The sequence below is a fragment of the Mycetomoellerius zeteki genome, unplaced genomic scaffold (genome assembly GCF_001594055.1).
Source record: "Mycetomoellerius zeteki isolate Tzet28-1 unplaced genomic scaffold, Tzet1.0 scaffold158, whole genome shotgun sequence".
NCBI lineage: Eukaryota > Metazoa > Arthropoda > Insecta > Hymenoptera > Formicidae > Mycetomoellerius > Mycetomoellerius zeteki.
Genome location: NW_017256532.1, coordinates 149,760 through 169,348, shown reverse-complemented (window position 1 = coordinate 169,348; position 19,589 = coordinate 149,760). Strand labels below are relative to the sequence as shown.

At 32.1% G+C, this 19,589-nt stretch overlaps 1 protein-coding gene across 2 annotated transcripts in view; it reads left to right on the top strand.

Annotated features, from left to right (window-relative positions):
• The window catches only part of LOC108721043 (uncharacterized), a 30,263-nt gene that overhangs the window by 2,279 nt on the left and 8,395 nt on the right, over positions 1 to 19,589 (top strand). The window lies entirely within an intron of this gene.

The window sequence follows — 19,589 nt, the reverse complement described above, 5'->3', positions numbered from 1 at the left end:
TGCATATATTCGTAACCCGAATTTATTTCGTAGAAATTAAAAATACCGACGTTAATCCTAAATATGTGTGTCACAGGGGTATTACCGATACTTCGTTAAAAGTTTCGATAAGTCTGATAGTTAATGTCTGTTGGCTGTCGCTGCAATTAATTAATTTTAAATAAATGCACCATTTATTTTACTATTCTCCTTTTTCCTCTTTCCTTTAACTTTCTTGTCATTAATTGCTAAAGATATAATAGCTTACATAATGTAATTGTTTAATTTGAGAGAAAGACAGTTACTCGTCTGAGAGTTATAAATATATCAGACTTTGATAGATCCTTGCTGTTGTTTCTCACCATTGTTTCTCAGATAATGTATTCATGGCATACAGTATCTCTCTAGTTGCAACAAATCGGTTAACGAGACATGATTATTTAATCATGCCAAACCGGTACGTTGAGGTCAGCAGCGACGTGTTTTTTAAGCGTATTTTCCAGACATCGGACTGACCACGTCGTCTGTTTTCACTTGGGCACTTCGCCCGAAAGAGGTCCTAGGAAATGAAGCGTTCAAATGTATTTGCGTATAAGAATTTGCATTTCAATATGGAGTTTCGAATTTATGTACACGTCGGGAATACATTTCGCAATACTTCTTGACAATTTTCAATGTACGTTCAAGTATCATAATAGTTGCAATTAACATAATTTTTCAGGAATATTACCACGCAATTATACGTTCTTGTCTTAATATCTATAATTTTAAGAATAATTTTCTTATCATATCAGGAAGTAAATGTTCGAACGCACCGAGAAGCTCGGTTAAAAAGAAAATAAATTATTACAAGTTACGTAATTTAATATATGAAGGCCAAAAGAAAAAAAGAAAATATTGAATATAAGAAAAATGAAAATCTAAAGCCCTGCGCACAATGGAGGAAATATTAGGAATAGGAAATATTGAGCTTTCAATCTATCAGAAACCGTGTATTCTAGTGTAACTGGTATCTGATAAGTTGAAATTTTAATATTTATTCCTGTTCCTAATATTGTGCGCAGACTCTTAGAAAGATGAACATACACTGAGAAAAATGGTCTGGTTGGATTAAATAGTAATTCTGGTGGAAAATGGACGAATCAGAATTTTCTGGTTAAATCTATTAGAATTCTAGTTGAGATAATTAGAATTCTGATTGATGTAATTATTCTGGTAAAAATGAGAATTCTAGTAGATTTTACCAGAAATATTGTATCAACCAGAATTCCTGTTATCTCAAATTCCTGTTATCTAGAATTCTAATAAATTTAATCAGAAAATTCTGATTCGTCCATTTTCAACCAGAAATTTTTTTCAGTGTAAAGTATTATAACACACATGTTTTTTTTTCTTATATCCAGTTTCATTAATGTAAGACTAACTTTAATCTCGGTTTAATTTACTGTTTATCTTTTCTGTCATTTTAAAAATTAGAAAAAGATAAACACAATAAGTTAAAGTTAATCTTACATTAATTGGTGGAAACAAGTATAAAGAGACATTAAAGAAATTGAATACTAAAAAGACGAAAGCTAAAAAAGGTAAACATAAAATGTTACAGAGTGCTTCTCTTAAATAGCTTTTCTTCGTGTTGCATTTGCCGTGTAAAATCACTTGTGCTCTTTAGGGTCAATGAAAAAATTTGCGGGAGAGAGATTTCATATATGCATAATGACATAGGTGCAAATTTCACGGACGCGTTGTTGCAAGAAACGTTCGGAAAGGTTACGCCAATAGCAGTGAAAGCGACGTTGTACCAATATTATATGCATACACGTGAGAGATATTAGAGATTAATGCAATGATCTCGGATAGTCTCGCGTAACGACGCGACATCCACACGAACGTGCGACTAAATTTCCGTTTTCGCCGCGGCGAGAGATTGCACCTTTCCATTTATTCTGAAACTGACTTGAAATCTCGAATCGATTCGGAAATTGATTTACTATAATAGTAACCTGAACGAAAAGAATGAATTTGCTGAAGAATGATTTATCTAAAAATTTAACTAGATCCATAAATTATTTTGTTGGACTATCAAATAATTATGTAGAATGCTAATGAGCAATGCTGCACTGAAAAAAGAGTCTGATAATACCCATCAAATGTCAAATGAAATAATTTTCATTAATATACATTCGGTTAATATAATTAAAAATAATTTTAATTTTCGAAACATTTAGTAAACATTATCAAACATAATATAACCAACCGTTTGGTGTAACATTTATTATAATTATTTAGAAAAGTAAAATTATTTTTTATTAGATTAATCGAACATTTGATTGGAATTATTTTATTTAACATTTGATAATCGTTACCAGACTCTTTTCTCTATGCAAAAAGTTTTAATTCTAGCAACCATCTTGGGTTACATATTTATTTTGATAATTTAAAAAAATTATTTTCAGGTCTCTGTGTAACTAAATTTTTTAATATTGTTGCAAAACCGTTCTTTCCATGTGGTTATCGGTTCGCGCAATAATAAATGCTATGTTATTCGTAACTCAATAACTACGTAGAATTATTCTAGAAAGCGTAATAGTAATTATGCAGTCAAATGTAATATGCAATTTTAGTGAGATTTAACAATGAATCGTATTCGAGAGGTTTGCAAATATTTCCTCGGAGTTTAGTAAAAAATTTGGATTTCTATTGCTCAACGTGAAAGTTTGTCTAATCTTTTCATTCATCGTGTGGCGTGAACTGAAAATTCAAGTACCATAATTCTTCGTTGCGACTTTTAAATGAATTGTCCGTTTTTGATTGAGGAAATAACAGAAAACGTAAGATATTTTGCGGTCTTCGTGAAAGCATTTTGTTCATACGGCCGTGAAACTGCGGCCAATTACTTTCATCGGTTATACACAATCCAGCAAAATAAAATTTTATTCAAAATAACTGTGTAGTCGTTTACGTTCGCAAAGGCACAATGAAGATAGCGGAAAGAGCAGGAAGTACATATTTTTAACGGCCTCAAGCTTCCAACGACACGAAGAAAGCCAGATCCTCGTTATAGTTGCAATACATGACATTTCAATTATATTAAAAAGACTGAAATTACCGCAAGACATGGATTTTAATTAACAACACTCTCTCTCTACTATTATTCTTTAATTATTCTCTTGAGATTATTTTGCCTCATGTGATTTATTCAAAGCGTGTATTCGAATAACACTAAGAATATATTACACGTATTTTTTTAAATAAAATTTAAAAAATATGAAAGAATCACAGACTTTCTAAATTGCATATGAAAGTAATACCAAAGTTTATAGCGATTTAAAACCAGAGACTAAAAATTATTTTAATAAAAAGTAGACGTGTTTTTAAAAAATAATTAATATTAAACAAAAAATAATTAAGATAATTAAATATGTATTTTAAATATGTATATACCTTTGTGTATGTTTAATATTGAGAATAAATCGATCGGGCTCGAAACGCCGTTTGTATTATTTTTTGTTTAGTTCTTATTAATTATATTATTCTTTATTTAAATATTATTTTCTTATGGTGCATAGCCCTTCTCAACACTTTTATTATTAATTTATATTGATTGAACCATATTACATGATGTATTTTAAGAGATAATTAAAATAATTAATCAATAAAATAATTAAGATAAAAATTTTCATTTAAACTATAAAATTGTATCATTAAACATAAATATTTATTAAACGTAAACCTTGTTATATTATTTCTATAATATTAAATATATATTTTATATATATTACTATATATATAAATGTTATAATATTTATATAAAAATATTTTTATAAGGAAAGTCTAAATTTCCAACTCCAGTTATTTTTTGCAAAGTCTATACGACTGATACATCCTTAAATCATAGGTTTCACTAAACATTAAATTTATGTTTCTAGAAGAAATGAATATTGATCTTTTGCATATCGATTCATTGATCAATAGTTGATTCATAAATGATATTTTAAGATCGAATTCCTCTATGAATCATCAACATGCGAGCTATTTCGCGAGTCATCATGGATTTAACCCTTTTTTTTACAGAATGCATGGCTCAGTATCACCTTTCTCCAAGCAATTAATTTCTCTCTGCAATGCAAGAGAGGAACATAGAGACAAACGCGGCACGCACGAGAGATCGTATCTCTTGGACTCGGAGAGCATCGTTTATTTTCAATTAGGTCGAGTCATTTCTACCCGATAGATGATCACCAATCAGTACATCGGTTAAGATAATATCTTGAACGAAAAATATCTCTACGTTCAATCACATACATCAACCAATATAAATACTATTCGAGATGAATACCGCTATATTATTAACACAAATACATTTATGTGGAATGCTAAACAGCGTGATTTTTAGATTAGCGCTGTTGTAATTAATTATGTGATCTAGTCTTGACAAATAAAAGAACGAATCTTCATTAACCATGAATTTACATACCATCATATACAAATGTGTATAAAAAATAAGAACTCCCCGATAGGATCGAAAGAGAAAGTTTTCCAAAAGCATTTATTTCCAACTGGGTCACAAGGTCATTGATCTTACAGTGAATAAGTAAATCGAAGTGACTTTCGAGTGACAAAATAAAAAATTGGCTGTCAAATCTTCACTAGCAGAATCAATTTTGCGGTATAAAAAATTTTGCAAATTTAAATTCTCACACTGTCAAATGATAAAATATTTTATAAAACGAGAATGAGAAAATATTTTATAAAACAATAATATATCTCAAACGCATTCGTGTTACGCGCAATATCAAGATTAATGGTTACATCGTACCTTCTTTTTGTTCCCTTTTGATGATATTTTAACCAATCTCCATCAAATTTGGGTCACCGTTCCACTTTAAATCCACCCACGAGGTCTTGTGAAACGGTTGAAGTGGAAAAAGACCTGCCGGTGAACGTCGGGTTTTCAACGGCGGTTAAGCCGGTTTCATCGTGTTTAAAGATATAAGTTTTAATCTTTGAGAGTCATCATTGATGTCATTAACCCTTCGGTGCCCCCGTGGTTTAAGAGTGAAAGGAGCAAAGTGGCCCATACTTAACAAAGACTATTGCGCAAACTTGTTGGCGCGACGTATGTAATGCATTTCAAAGTAGCACGACGTGCATGCGCTAGAAAAATTTTGTGCAACAGTAAGTTTGCGCAAGTTGTTATGTAAGAATAAAGATGTGGAAGATTCATGTGGAAAATTTAATTTAATTTAATTATTTTATTTTTAATTTTATTTTTGTTTTAAGTTCTTTATCAATGGTTTAAGTAACTAGTAGTATTATTATCAAATCGACAATTAGTGTAATTGATATTATTATTTCAACTTGAGTTATAACTGCATTTCAACTCCAACAGTAAGCGCACTTTATGTAACTCAAAAATGTATTATTTAGAATTTACATATTGTCTTCTTACTTCACGACTAAAAAAATAAATTTGCCAAGAAAGGAGAAAAAAAATTTTTTTGACAGATAATTATTGTCTAATCAAATAATATCGGCAAAAGATATATATTTTTAATATGATTATGTCCTTTTTGTCATTTCTATTTCAAAATTCTTAAAAAATCATTCCTTTCTAACTGACTATGACGATTTTTTTTAATTATCCTTTTTGAATTGTAATGATTTTGACGATTTCTTATTTAGTTGAGTTAGTTCATATTTGATTATTGATAGAGAATAGTAATGTTTACTTAACTTATTCATGTAAAATAATAACGTGAAAATTACGTTTTTTTAATTGTGTCACTTTTAAAGTAAGGAAGCGATATAAAAATATTATTAGGCAACAAAATTTAGTCTCAATAGTATTGATTTTCTCTCCTTACCTATTTGATTTATTCATATAGTGGTAGATTAACATATACTATTGTTTAATTATTTTATTTTTCACAATGAATTTTATTTCATGAATGGTGAGATAATAAAAAAGCGAATCTTCACGTTTGGCATCGAAATGTTACAGAAAGAATAAAATTTTTTTTATTTCTTTCTTTCTACGTTACCTCTATATATTAAAACCGTACTAAGTTCTAATAAAGTATTACCCAAGTTTCGAGAGTTCATAAAAAGCGTCTTTAGATATATGCCTCAGCGAGAAGAAAAATTGCGGAGTAGCGAGACGGCATTACTAGTCGACGAAACGAAAAGAGTGTTAATTTTCATATTCTACGTGACAACCGACGATCACAAAACGGTCCACGAAGAAAGCATGGATTACGTCTAAACAAACCTGGGAACGTCTGATTATCAAATCACCTACGTAATAGCAATTTTACCATCGCGCAAAATCGGTCTCCTACCGTCGTTGGTCCCATTATGCCGGTCATATTGTTGTTTCGTAATTATGCCCAGAGACCAGATTCCGGGTTACGAGGAAGCGAGGTGACGTTTTCAGTTCGTTGCTTCGACGACACTGAAACCTGACAGGGCAGGGGAGAGGATAAATACTCGAGGAGGGGAAAAAGATTGAGCAATTATTTCTAGTCGCGGCGCGTTGTTATGCCGTGACAGAACGATTCGACGGTGACAGTAGCCGGTCGCGAAACGGTATCCCATAATTTCTTTGTTCCCTCTCAAGATGACATTGAATTTACGATTAACGTCGAGCATTATCCAACCGAAGGAGGTATGATTGACCCGGAAACGTGACTTCCTGGCGAAATATTCTGGTTTTGAATGTCGTAAGCTCAGTGTCATCTTCAATGTCTCCAACGGAGAAACCCTTTCTTGCGGAATACCATAAAATTAACTGAAACTACCTGGCGTGGACGAACGGATGAGAATTATCGTCCATACTTTCTATTCAAGTCATGGAGCATGATCGTCATGAACACACAGCAGAGTATTTATCTTAATTTTTCGTTGCCAATGTAAAATGCTCGATTTATTGATACTTTCCTTACTTGCGTATATTAATTCTGGACAAGGATATAAAGTTTTTATTACTTTCAACATGAATATATTACACATTTTATCGTTTCTAATCGAATCTATATAATAGCACGCTATAAATTATCGTTCTATACATCGTACGCGTTTATTTCCTGTCCATACGGAAAGAACGATTTTACCGAAATATTTAAAAATTTAATTAAATAGAAATTCGAAATTAATTTTAGTTTTTGGATCATCAAAATAATTATGTACAACGCTCAAATTTTTGCTGGAATGATAAAACTTTTTGCAGCATTGCTTATCATTTAAGATTCCTATCCTCAAAAAAATATCTGTGTGGATTTAACACCTCTGGTATGAATTTAATACCCATGCGATGTCTGTATAGCTCTCACTGTGTTGGTATTAATATTAATATCAACATAGTGTGGATTTCAAGCCTCTGGTATCAATATCATCATATGGTGTATTTAAAATCCATGATTTTAAATCCATATCATATTAACACCAACACAATGAGAATTATATAGACGCCGCTATTTTTTAGAGTGTATACGTAATTATTTTGATGGTCCAGCAAAATTATTTTCAGATCTGTATTCAATTAAATTTTTAGATACTTCAGAAAAATCGTTGTTCCTGTGCAAATATTTAAATTTACAATTTCAAATTAATAAAGTTAGAGTAGAAAGATACTGCGTACATTGCGATAAATTTTCTAAATAACCGGCTGTAATTGCATATATACGTGTACGTTCGTACGCGCGTAGGGAGAAGTCGAGAAATTCTAGAGCCGTGTTGGATACTTTCTCTGGCAAAACGGCGTTCATTTCCTTTTTCTTTTCTCGTCATGAATCCTCTCTATCAGCCGGCAGCCAAGCTCTCTAAGGAGCTTCCTGAATAATTATGACTCATAATTATTGGACATTGAAAATATAATCTGCAATAGACGTATACTAAAATATGACTTACTTCTCGTTAGTCCTATTTATCAATTTCCTTATTGACGAAACATATACCTATTTGCATGAACATTCGCGGTCTGTTAATTGTCACTCTGATCACTCAGCAATCTCAGCAATCATACTCGTTCAAGCGCTAAATGTTTTGCGATAGGCAATTAAATAGGATCTCCAGAGCTTGGATCAAAGTAAAAAATATAACTGAAGGTATTACTAGTCACGCTGCGTTGAAAGTTAAAAAGACAGAATTATTAAATGGCGGGTGAGGTAGCGAAATTTTATTCGAGCGTCATGCCACGTTGAAAGTTAAAAGAAGGTAAAATTACTAAATATCAAATTATGCAACGAGCATTTTAGTAAAATTAGTAAGACTAGCAATTTGTGGCTTGAATAGTTTCACGAGAACTTCTTCTCTTCTGAGAGATGTCAGTTTAATTTATCTGCCGGAAGGAACCGCCTCATTTTCTACGGTCGATGGACAGATGACCGGTCATAATTTTACGCGTATATTTTCGCGAGGGGAAAAATAATGTATTGTAAGTAGGCGGAGAAGGTATTTAAAGTTATTAACGCAATTTACGTCAGTCATAGCTATTCTCGGTTTAATTGTCCACTTAAAATAAAAAAAAAGTTAATTATTTTCCCAGGAAAAAACAAATTTATTGCAATATCTAAAACTTTAATTAGATCTAAAAATATGTAATCCTATTGAGCAATGTTGTAAAACATTTTCTTATTTTAGAAACCAATTTATATTTCCTACATCATTACTTTAATAACTCAACAAAATTATTTTCAAGTCTGTATTTAGCTAAATTTGTAGATACTTCAACAAAACTATTTTTATCGTTAATAAATTTTTTCGTGTATCGTTGCTTTTTTAATAAATATTCAAACTGTACATAATAAAAAAAATTACCGTGAAGTCTTATTATGTAGAAATATATAATAAGGAAGAATATGCCATAATTCCCAGTCGTGTAACACTTGAGAAAGCTATTCTTAAGTTTCAAGACAGGTTTCGTGTGAGATTTTTCAGCTGAGCATAATTATCATGCAAATGTATAAAAACTATTTCGAGAATCCCGCTATTGTCCGAATCGTTTCAAAAATTATGCTTCGGTAGCTCGGACATTTATCGGAGCGCGCAGGAAGCGATCGTGCGCAAAGTTTCACGAGCGCAAACAAGACTCCGCGCTATTATTTAACTGCTAAACATCCACTTCCGCAACGCCCCAGTTTCTTGTAATTTTCTCCAAGTCTCGCGCACGCAGTTGCACGCAAGTTGTGATCAGCGATTACGCAGTGGCATCGGCCACAACGGGGACCTTGAAAAGAGATTTATCGCATTCTCAGCCCATCTCGGTGAAATTCAAGAGGTGCAGCTGCGAGGAATCGCTGACTTTCATCGATGATTATCACGGCGCGCCCACGCTTTCCGTAAATTCCTCTTTAAGTATCAAACTGTCCGTCTGTGATGACTACATGACGATTCATGCTTAGATAAAACTATCATACTTTCTTATTCAGAATATAGTTCCGGAATATAATTTCTTACATAATGCAATTTTTGGAATGATTCTATTTTCAAATTCTTTAAATAAAATTTTAATAATGTAATTAAAATAAATAATTAAAATTTATATAAACAAAATAAGTTGGAGAGTAACTCTCTCTAGTTGGCAAAGCAATAATAACTTAATTTAAACGATCAAGATACGAGCAAATAAAATGTTTAAATAAAAGTATTTAACAATTTAATGAAAAAACATACAGAATACTTCTTACAGAATACAGTCTTACAAATTAATTAAAATTAAAATGTAAAATAACAATGAGGAGCCAAATCAACAACTAAATGAACAATTTCACCATATCCAAACTAAAAATATAAGTAATTGATATAATATTCTTATAACTAATTCATTGTTTAACGGCGAGAATCACATTAAGTTTATTATGTAAAATAATCAGTCAGAAATGTGAAAGTTAATCAAGTCTGAAATGTATGTAGCCACTGTAAAATAACATTTTTGTCTTTAACTCATAACTGGAACATATGATGAGTCCTAGTGATTCTGAGAGACTTTTCCTAATTTTTATATAATAATAATTTGGGATAATTTTATGTTTCACAATCTTATTTTTCACAGTTTTGAACTTGAAAAATTAAAAAAAGTAAAATTAACGTTGTAACAGAAATTTTAATAGGTTGCAAATTTGAATAGGTCCTTGTACGTTCCTTTAGCGAAAATATATGTTGTTATTACAGATTAAGAAAACTATTTTAATTTCAAACGCATGTATACTTGGAACTTGACATCGTTAAGATTAATGTAATTTTAATGTATAGTTGTTTGTAAGTTAATCTCAGTTGGATTTGCTTCAATTTTTTGTCCGTGTTTGTTTTTTCATTGTATAAAAGAAGCAAATATGTTAAGATCAATTTTTTTGTCGAGTTAGCCTCTCTTTTATTATACAGACAAGTGTAATAATAAAGTAGTCAAGATACACTTATACTTGAAGAAGTCAGACTTTGCTCGATAACAGGTGATGTACGTGGTCCGCTATTTGCTAGCGTGCAAGTATTAAAAAACGGTTTACTAATGGGCGAACACGTAATCGCCGGACATTTGCATGCACATGTGCGATCGGCATTGTGCCCGTAAAGCGCATCAAAACACTGATAACGGTACTTCAATGCAACAGAGTATAACGTATAATCCGTGATTTAAAACGTTCTTTCCTCGTATTTTTTTCTCTTCCGTACTTCACTCACTTGGAAACTTTTGTTTTATTTACTTTAGAACATTTTGTTCACCCAAAATTTTTATTTCTTTTTTTTACTTTAGAACCATATAACTTTTTTCAGCGGTTTGTGACGCCTAAGCTTTTAAAACCTTTTAAATCTCTCACGTTAGGTTTGAATATGTTAGAATAATTAACATTTGAACATTTTGCTCACTCAAACATTTGTTTATTTTATTTACTTTAGAACCATAATTTCTTACAACACGTCGTGACGCTTAAGCTCCTAAAAACTTCTCAAACCTGTCACTAGATTTCCTAATAATTAACACTTGGATACTTCGTTCACTTGGAAACTTTTATTTACTTTAGAATTATGACTTCTTCCAACCAGTCATAACTAAATTCCCAAATTTTTTTAAGCATTTCAACATTAAACTTGTTGATAATTAACATTCGGATACTTCGCTCATTTAGAATTCTTTTATTTTATTTACTTTAAAATAATGATTTCTTTTAGCGAGTGTGTGATGTCTGAGTTCTCAAGACTTGTCAAATTTCTCATGTTGGAATAATTAACAATCGGAATATATTAGGTGTTGCCAAGGAGAAATTAAATGTGAATGATGAAAAGAACAAGGTCTGCCGATATGTAAGGTGTGTTCTAAAAAAAGAATCCCGCTGTTTGTAAAGCATGTTTCTTGAAATTGCTCAATAAATCTGAAACGGCGAAAGGTGGTACGGAATAATCGAAATAATCTATTTCGACAAGCAACCTCGCGAGGGAGAAAGAGAGAGCTTCGCGCGACGGGATTCCGTCGATCGCCAGGTGCACGCAGTATCGGTGCAGCGCGAAGGTGTCGGCCCGATCACCTTTGAGTTCACTCACCTCAAGTCACTGGAAACTGTGTCATCAGCCAATTTTAAAATCACGCTACCAGTCTCGACCCTTCTCCTACCGTCGACATCCTCCCGCTCTCGGGATTCTCACCGTGGGATACTCCGCGAACCGCAAACAGGCTGACTATCATTGTCTTCGGAGATCACGGAAAATCGGCGTCTTCGATGACGACCGACTCGGAAATTATACCACTGATTTCTGAGAACGAGATCATGCGACACGAAATCACGATCGTGGTCTAAATCAGAAAGCGAACCCACCTCGATAATTATTTCCGCGATAATTATTCGTGAACTGCTTAGTGTTCTTGAGTCGCATCATTATTCCACCAATGATAATTTCTCATCTTAATTTTTGCGACATAGTACATAATTATTATCTATCTATGTAGGGTGTCCCACTTCATCCGCCCGCATTATCTCTTAATGATGTATTCTTCATCTAATTCCGAGTTAATCTTTTCTCGACGAAAGTGTCGAGACACATGCAGTTTTTCGCATAATTAACGAACGTGAATAAATATTGAACTGAATAATAATACAAGAAAAAATGTACGACGAAAGCAACATAGATCGCAGCACATGATTTGGTCGGAATTAATTAAAGGACTCTGCACTAATTATATGGAAAATTAAGTCTCGGTGAAATGAGTTAGTTTTCACACGTAATATAATTAATAATGTGATGAACAAAAGATGTCACAGACACAGGGCTCAATAATGGATAATTTTTTTATCTATACAGTGTATCAAAAATGCGAAAGTTGTCCAACAGAACATCTTTGATATTCCAGCAAACAAGTGTTATTTATCGTCATTTTAAGATTTTAAAGATAAAATGACGTCTTTAATGTTATTTTTATGTCAAAATGATAAATAAAATCAGTTTGTTGAGACATCATTATAACTCAAAAGATATCCATTATTGAGCTTCATGTCTATATGGGCGGTATTCATAGTTTTTATTTCAAGTCCATCTTAAGTAATATCTTAAGATACTAACACATCTTACAACATTTTAAGACTGTATTTAAGACAGTCTTAAATATAAGAACCAACTATCAATATCAATTTATGATATCTTTGGTTCACCGCTTTATAAGCTACATTAATTGTATGTGAAAACTAATTTATTTCACTGGGACTCAATTTTCCATATTAGTGCTGATTCTTTCATTTGACTGCTTGATCGCTGTTATAAAAAATCGGTGAGTATTACGCTCTGACCTTCTGGGGATTCTTCATAAGATTGTGTCGTAACGAATTCAACGGTCTGAAAATACGAGGCATTTCGAGAGGCGAACTATGTGACTTGTTTCGCTTTCCAAGGACGTCGATCAACGGTATGACGAAACGATCAATGAATCGCGTGCCCGTGCTCTTAATGACATGCACTCGTATGCTACTTCTGATTCACGCGAGGGGATTGCTATGAGGGCCTGCTCGTCTATGGCGATTGCGAGTCTTAGTATCCCAATATAATATACTTACGAACACGAAATTTCACTTGTTGTTCATTAGACTACAAATTCAAGTGTAATAAATGGCTTCATATATTTTTGTGATTTAGTTTTCCATAAAAATGCAAATAATAATGAATTTACGGAAAGAATAATTTTGCCGAAGTATCTCAAAATTTAGATAGATACAAGTCTGAAAATAATTTTGTTGAATCATCAAAATAATTAGGAAACTCTAGCATAATAAGCAATGCTGCAAAGTTTTGATATTATACCAAAGTTTGGTTGTCTTGTATAATTACTTTGATAATCCAACGGAATTATTTTCAAATTTGTAACTAAATTTTTAGATATTTCAGCAAAACTATTCTTTCCGTGGACACATTTAATGTAAAGTATATAGTTATTTTTACGCAGAAAACTAAATCACACACATACATTAAAAATACTTGCCCATCCAACAACGATTTTTATCGTATCCTTTTTATATCCTTAAATTCTGTTCTAATTTTACTGTATTCTGTTTATACAATACATATACATATACAGAATGCAAAATTTTTAATCATCAAATATTATCTATTATTAAGTTTAATATCTAAAAGATTATAAAAGAAGATTGAAATACATATATATTCATTTTCTTTAATTAAGAAAATTTAATTAAGGAAAGACAGAGTGGGTAAATACTTTTACGATAGTGTATATGGAAGTACTTATTATTACACACTTGAATTCGAAGTGCAAATGTAGCACAAGTTCGTTTATTAAATAAGCAGCGAACACTCAATCAAATGCCGATGTTTGGTACCGTCAAGAAAGGGAACAAACGGCTTAAGGTTGATTTGTAATAGGCCATAATCTGTTAACTCCGTAATCTATAAGAATTGACCAATCATAGTCGATTATTCTCCTCTCATTCGACTGTGATTGGTCAACTCTACAGATTACGGAAAAAGTTAACAGTTACGGCCTATTATAAACCAACCCTTACAAACACAAACATGAATGTCCAAACATTCGCAATCACTGTTCGTTCAGCGTTTGTTCACTGAATGTATACCAGCTATAGATGCTGAATTTTCTCGCTATTGTTACGCCCGCAAAAATTATGTCTGTAAAAGTACGAAACGAATACTCAGCAGGTCCCGTTGCAAAGACCGGACCTCGCCGTGACGTACCGTTAACCCTGCTCCTCCTCGTTTGCGATCGTAATCGGTCATCGTTCACTTAATCCGCTTCTCCCAATTAGGAACGTATGAGTGATCGTCATGTTACGAGTTATCGATCTGTTACGAAGAAATGATCATTCTCCAGATACTACTGTAAATTGTAAGCTTCCGTTATAGTATATAAAGTATCAGTTCCCCTGAGGTAAGATTTCGCTATACTTTTGTAACGTGATAACTGTAACTCGGAAAAAAAGTAGATTCCTAACATCTTCGCGCATGGAATCTCTTCTTGTAATTAGTTTAGTCTCGGGTCAGTCCCATTAAAAGGAAAGGCGGTGAATGTGGGGCGCCTTGCACACACGATACCTTTTTATGAAGACGTATCTCTGATAAGATTTCACACGCGGCACTCGAGTGTCGAAGCTTCGACCGTGACAGAGCAATAATGCCATTGTTTGACAACAGTAATAGGCAATGTATGTTTTACTCGGATTAAGTTAACGCGAGTGAAATAAGCTTTCATTAATGTTTCACCATCGGAGAATCCTCGGAAAATATATAATTATGATAATAAACGATTAATGTTAGTGCTAACGATTTGTAGATATCATACTTCTCCGCACTCGGTTTAATATAAATCGACAAAAGATAATTTATTATTAATGACGAAAGGAGTTCGAGAAGACACATATCATTCCTCAAAGAACGATTCCTCAAAGCTCGTGCCATGTAATTATGTGAGTTAATTACCGTGAGGTATATCGTGTACAATACTGCTGTGTGTATTTACGAGGTAAATTTAACGATATCTTTTACTAATGCCTGTTTCTATCAACGTATTTAATATCGACGTAGATTTAACTTACTCTTCATCTCTTCCTAGTTCAAAGAATTACAAAAAAAGAAGAAGTAAAAAGAATACGAAAAAAAAAATTGAGTAGTAAAGCTTGCTGAGCGAATTCAACATCTATGATTAAGAAAATTTACTGGTTCAATAAAGAAATTATGTTTGTAAACAATTATCAGTATGCTAATTTAGCTAATTTTTTGTTGAAAATTACTAATGTAACAAGTTTTCTTCATTACAGCAGCAGAAATATGCGTCATCTTAGCTAGTATGTTTTGTTAAAAATTTTGATGTATATATTGGATTGATTTTTATAGAAATAAATTATTTTTGTTGTATTAATGCTGTGTTATTACAAATATAATTACCTATAATCGTTAATTTTATTCAGCTGTACAACTTTGCTACTTTGACATGGAAAATAGGCTGTGGATTTGCAGAATCAGTGAAGATTTAATTAATTTAAAATCTCTTTTCCGTGAAGAAGAATTGAACCAAAATTAAAATTAATTTACATTGGTGGAAACGAACATAAATAGCCGATTAAACTTTCATGCGATTGGAAAAGTATAGCGGCATCTGAAAAGTTCTATTCTTTTCGATGGGTTGTTTTATTTGAATTTGGATTCTCACAACCGAATCCATTCGTTTCTTGTTTCAAGTAAAACAATTACGATTATTTAGGACGTTGATTGCGAAAATGAATTAGATAAAACGTGACCGTATGGTTAGAAAAGCTAGAAGCAACAAAGTTCCCGCAAATTATAAATAATATTAAATAATATTAAAATCATACATTTTGCTAAAGAAAAGTAAAAACTTTCTTGTTGCTATTTATAGAGCTGTTTTTAACCACTTCAGAACATTCTTCAAATTATTTTTCGCGAAGAAATATTATAGTATTTTATCAGAAAACGATAATGAATGTCACGTGAATCGTTGAAATGCTGTTGCAGACAGTCTCTAGTTCTTCTCTCCGCCTTCGGTATCCGTGATTTCCCTTTTTCACCGCTCTCCCTCACTCGTTCATTTTGTGGAGCGACTTTAGCGAGCAAAAAGTCGAGCGGCACGCTCGCCTAAGTGACCGTTGTACGAAGACTGGTACTTCTCCGACCGAGATCTCCCAGAGGCCTTTCCGATTTTCCTTTTGTCAGTTTCTCCCGTCGCAATCAGGTAGATCAGTCCACTGGCATGGATTCTCATGCCTCTCCGTCTCGTTTTTCGCAAAACGAGTATCAGTCGACAGATCAGTGTCGCTTTATTTTCACAAGTCATGAGAATGTATGTAAATTAATCTGCCAACTCATTCCCATAGCTTCATTAAGGCGGCTCGTACCAGACACCTAGTTCCCATTCACTCCGATATGGAAACGACACTTTGGGCCGCTTCTTTTGCCTTCTACTCCGAGGTAGCACCGGTCAGAACTGGGTTGTAAGGTCAGGATATGTTCACCGATTCAATCGCTGACTACTTGGCCCGCAAAGAGACGGGCATTAACCCTGTCCAAGACGATAAAGAACGACTATATAGAGAGAATGACCGAGTCTGCGGTTCGTCCGGAAAGCATCCTCCGGAATACCTGAGTCCGGAATAACTGAGTATTAAACTAGAATTTTATAAAAGTTTAATGTCTCTTCTTCTTTAACTGAAGAATACGTTTTAACTGAAGAATTTTAGTTTACAACTGAAACTCATTTAGCCGCTAATGGAAAACTATGTATGCTTTGACAGCTTTGTCGAAAAAAAGTCGACTCCAAGTTGGCCAGCGGGGTCTGTCATTAAAAAATAATGTGGCAGAAGTGGGACGCTTTGTATGTACGTGACGTGACATAAAATTCACGCGTAGTCATTGCAAATACATCGTTCGAGACTGTAAGCTAAGAAGGTTAAAATGTCACTATTTTCCAGTTAGTTTGTAGCAATCTATTGTACGCGACAGTTCACTTCCTGTTTGTTTTATGTTTTCAAATATATTGGAAAAAATTGTAAATTGCTTATAGCGTTATTAAAAAGACATTTCAATCAAATGGGATGAACGTTGCAGTTTTGCATTGTAGGAATCTGATGGATAAAGAACGATTTAGGACGACGCGAATAATAATTTTTATCGCTGACCGTCACTAACTATAAAATTATCCTAAAATTGCGTAGGTATCCGTGTATAATGTCATAGATGCGTTGGGAATTCTCCGAGTCATCTTGAATGATTATAGTATTCTTCAAAAGAAGGATGGGAATCATAAAATTTAGTGAGGTATTCTTCTACATTCTCTTCGCGCGCAGAAAGTGCATATGATATGACACTATCTTAACCATCTTGAAGACTACAATAGAATTCACTTATAAATAAACATAAAGTGTTTTAATTTTCCAATGTAAATCCCTGACCGATATATTTTTTAGCATATCTTTTTAGCATTATAGACAGTTAAGATCTTTCAATGAATTTTGCTGCGGTATCGTTTTTCATCTCTCTTTAGCGGTGTATTACACAAATAGCATTTGATGAAAAACAGAACAATTATTGCAATATGCGTTTTCTAATTCTATATATTTTACTTTCCCTGGAATATTATGGGGTTTTTTGTATTCTCATATTCTGGATTCAATAGAAGAACTATTAAATTTTTCTTCTTTTTTCTTCTTCTAGTTTTCAATGTGATCTCTTCACGTTTAATTAAAATCGACCTATTACTTCATAATAAAAATAATAAATAGCAAATACATTCTTGGCGAGCTATGTCATTGAATATTAATAAATTTAATATTCATAATTTAATTTCTATAAAAACTTTAACAGCTCCAACTCTCTTATTAGATCAGACTCTGTTTATTCACTCATTACCATTTCGAATTGTGACGTCAGAAGCGAGAAAATACCCTATAAAAATTTTGCAAAATGTATTCTAATATGGAAATACGATTCAATAAAGCAATCGATAAAATGGACTTGCAAAAACTTTTTCTTTGTTGATTAATTAATAATAAATAACCATATATTCATCTGGAAATAAATTGTATATATCTAAAGCAAAATAAACTATAATATATTTACAGCTACAAACTATTAAATTAATAATATTAAGTGAAAATCAATCGATTAAATTAGTAATGTATATGTTAATTCTCGTTGTTTAATTTCTCGTTGAAATAAGAAGGTAATTCCCATTTTATAAATTTATTTTATTGATTATATAAATGTTGTTTTGTATTAAAAAGTATATTTATTTAAATATAATTTGTATGAATTTTGGTGTGTCTTCTTGTTTCTGACGTCACAGTCTGAGAAAGTAGTGGTGATCGAGTGAACAGTATTAGCCTTAATTACAGTCGTATGTTCGCTGTTGGACAATTAATCGTCTTCTGTTAACATTTTCAGTGGCATCAAGCTGTGCTTGTAAAAGGGAAAACATGGAAATCACCGCGATTTAAATTAAATACGCTTACAGCGACTTTAATGCCACGTTTACTGACACGCATAACCGCGGTTGCATGTTCTACTAGCTACAATTCTTTATCGATCATTTTATGTAAATTATACCTTATATATTATAAATTGTGAATATGCATATAAAATTCTTCGTACTTGTTACGGGCTTTTAACATTATTGTAATGTTCTCGAAATAAGTTTACAATGACTTAAATAAGATGTTATTATCATGTTTGCCTTTAGCAATCGCTATTTAACATTATGCGTGACGTATGATTCACTTTATTACACTATAAATAAAAATATTTTTGTCATTTACTCGTTGTTTTTATCAATTATTTTGCGATCTTCTCTTTTGAAAAAGAAAATTAAATAAGCTTTTTCAACTGAAACTCAATGTTAAAACTAAATAATTATCACTCGAAACGTTTCTTCAGTAAAAAAAGACTTCGGATCTAACAAAAAATCTGTTCCGAACTTTTAACTTTGCTGTTCAAATAAAAATAATGTTCAAAATAAATTTACAATGATTTAAATAAAATTTCATTACATTTTTATTATATATTTTTGTCAACCTATCTAACACTATGTAAGATGTGCTACTTACCTTATTACGCTAAAATATCTACGATTTATCCGATTACTTTTATCAACTTTGCAATTTCTTTTCTGAAGAAAAGAAGTAAATAAACTTCCTCGTCTGAAGCTTGTTTGTTAAGAAAAAAAATTGCTTAGGATCCAACAAAGATTCTGTTACGGTTCTTTTAATATACCGTTATATAACGTTCGAAGTAGATTTACAATGATTTAAATCAAATGTTATTATATTTGTTTTTAGCAATTGCTATATAATATACCATGTGGAATGTATTATTTTATTTTACTCAAAATATTTTGAGATTATTTATTTGCGATTATTATTTGCTTTATCCGATTGTTTTTTTTGCAATTTTCTCTTTATCTGATTGCTATTTTGCGATCTTCTCTTCTGTAAAAAACAAATAAATAAGCTTCTTGGCCTGAAGCTTATTTCGTTAAACTTCACCAATTACTTGAGGCGTTTGTTAAGAAAAAAATGACTCGAATCTAACAAAGAATGGCAGACTACAGGCATTTGTCATTGCCTTTATCTGATTAATATCTTATCCGCTAGGAG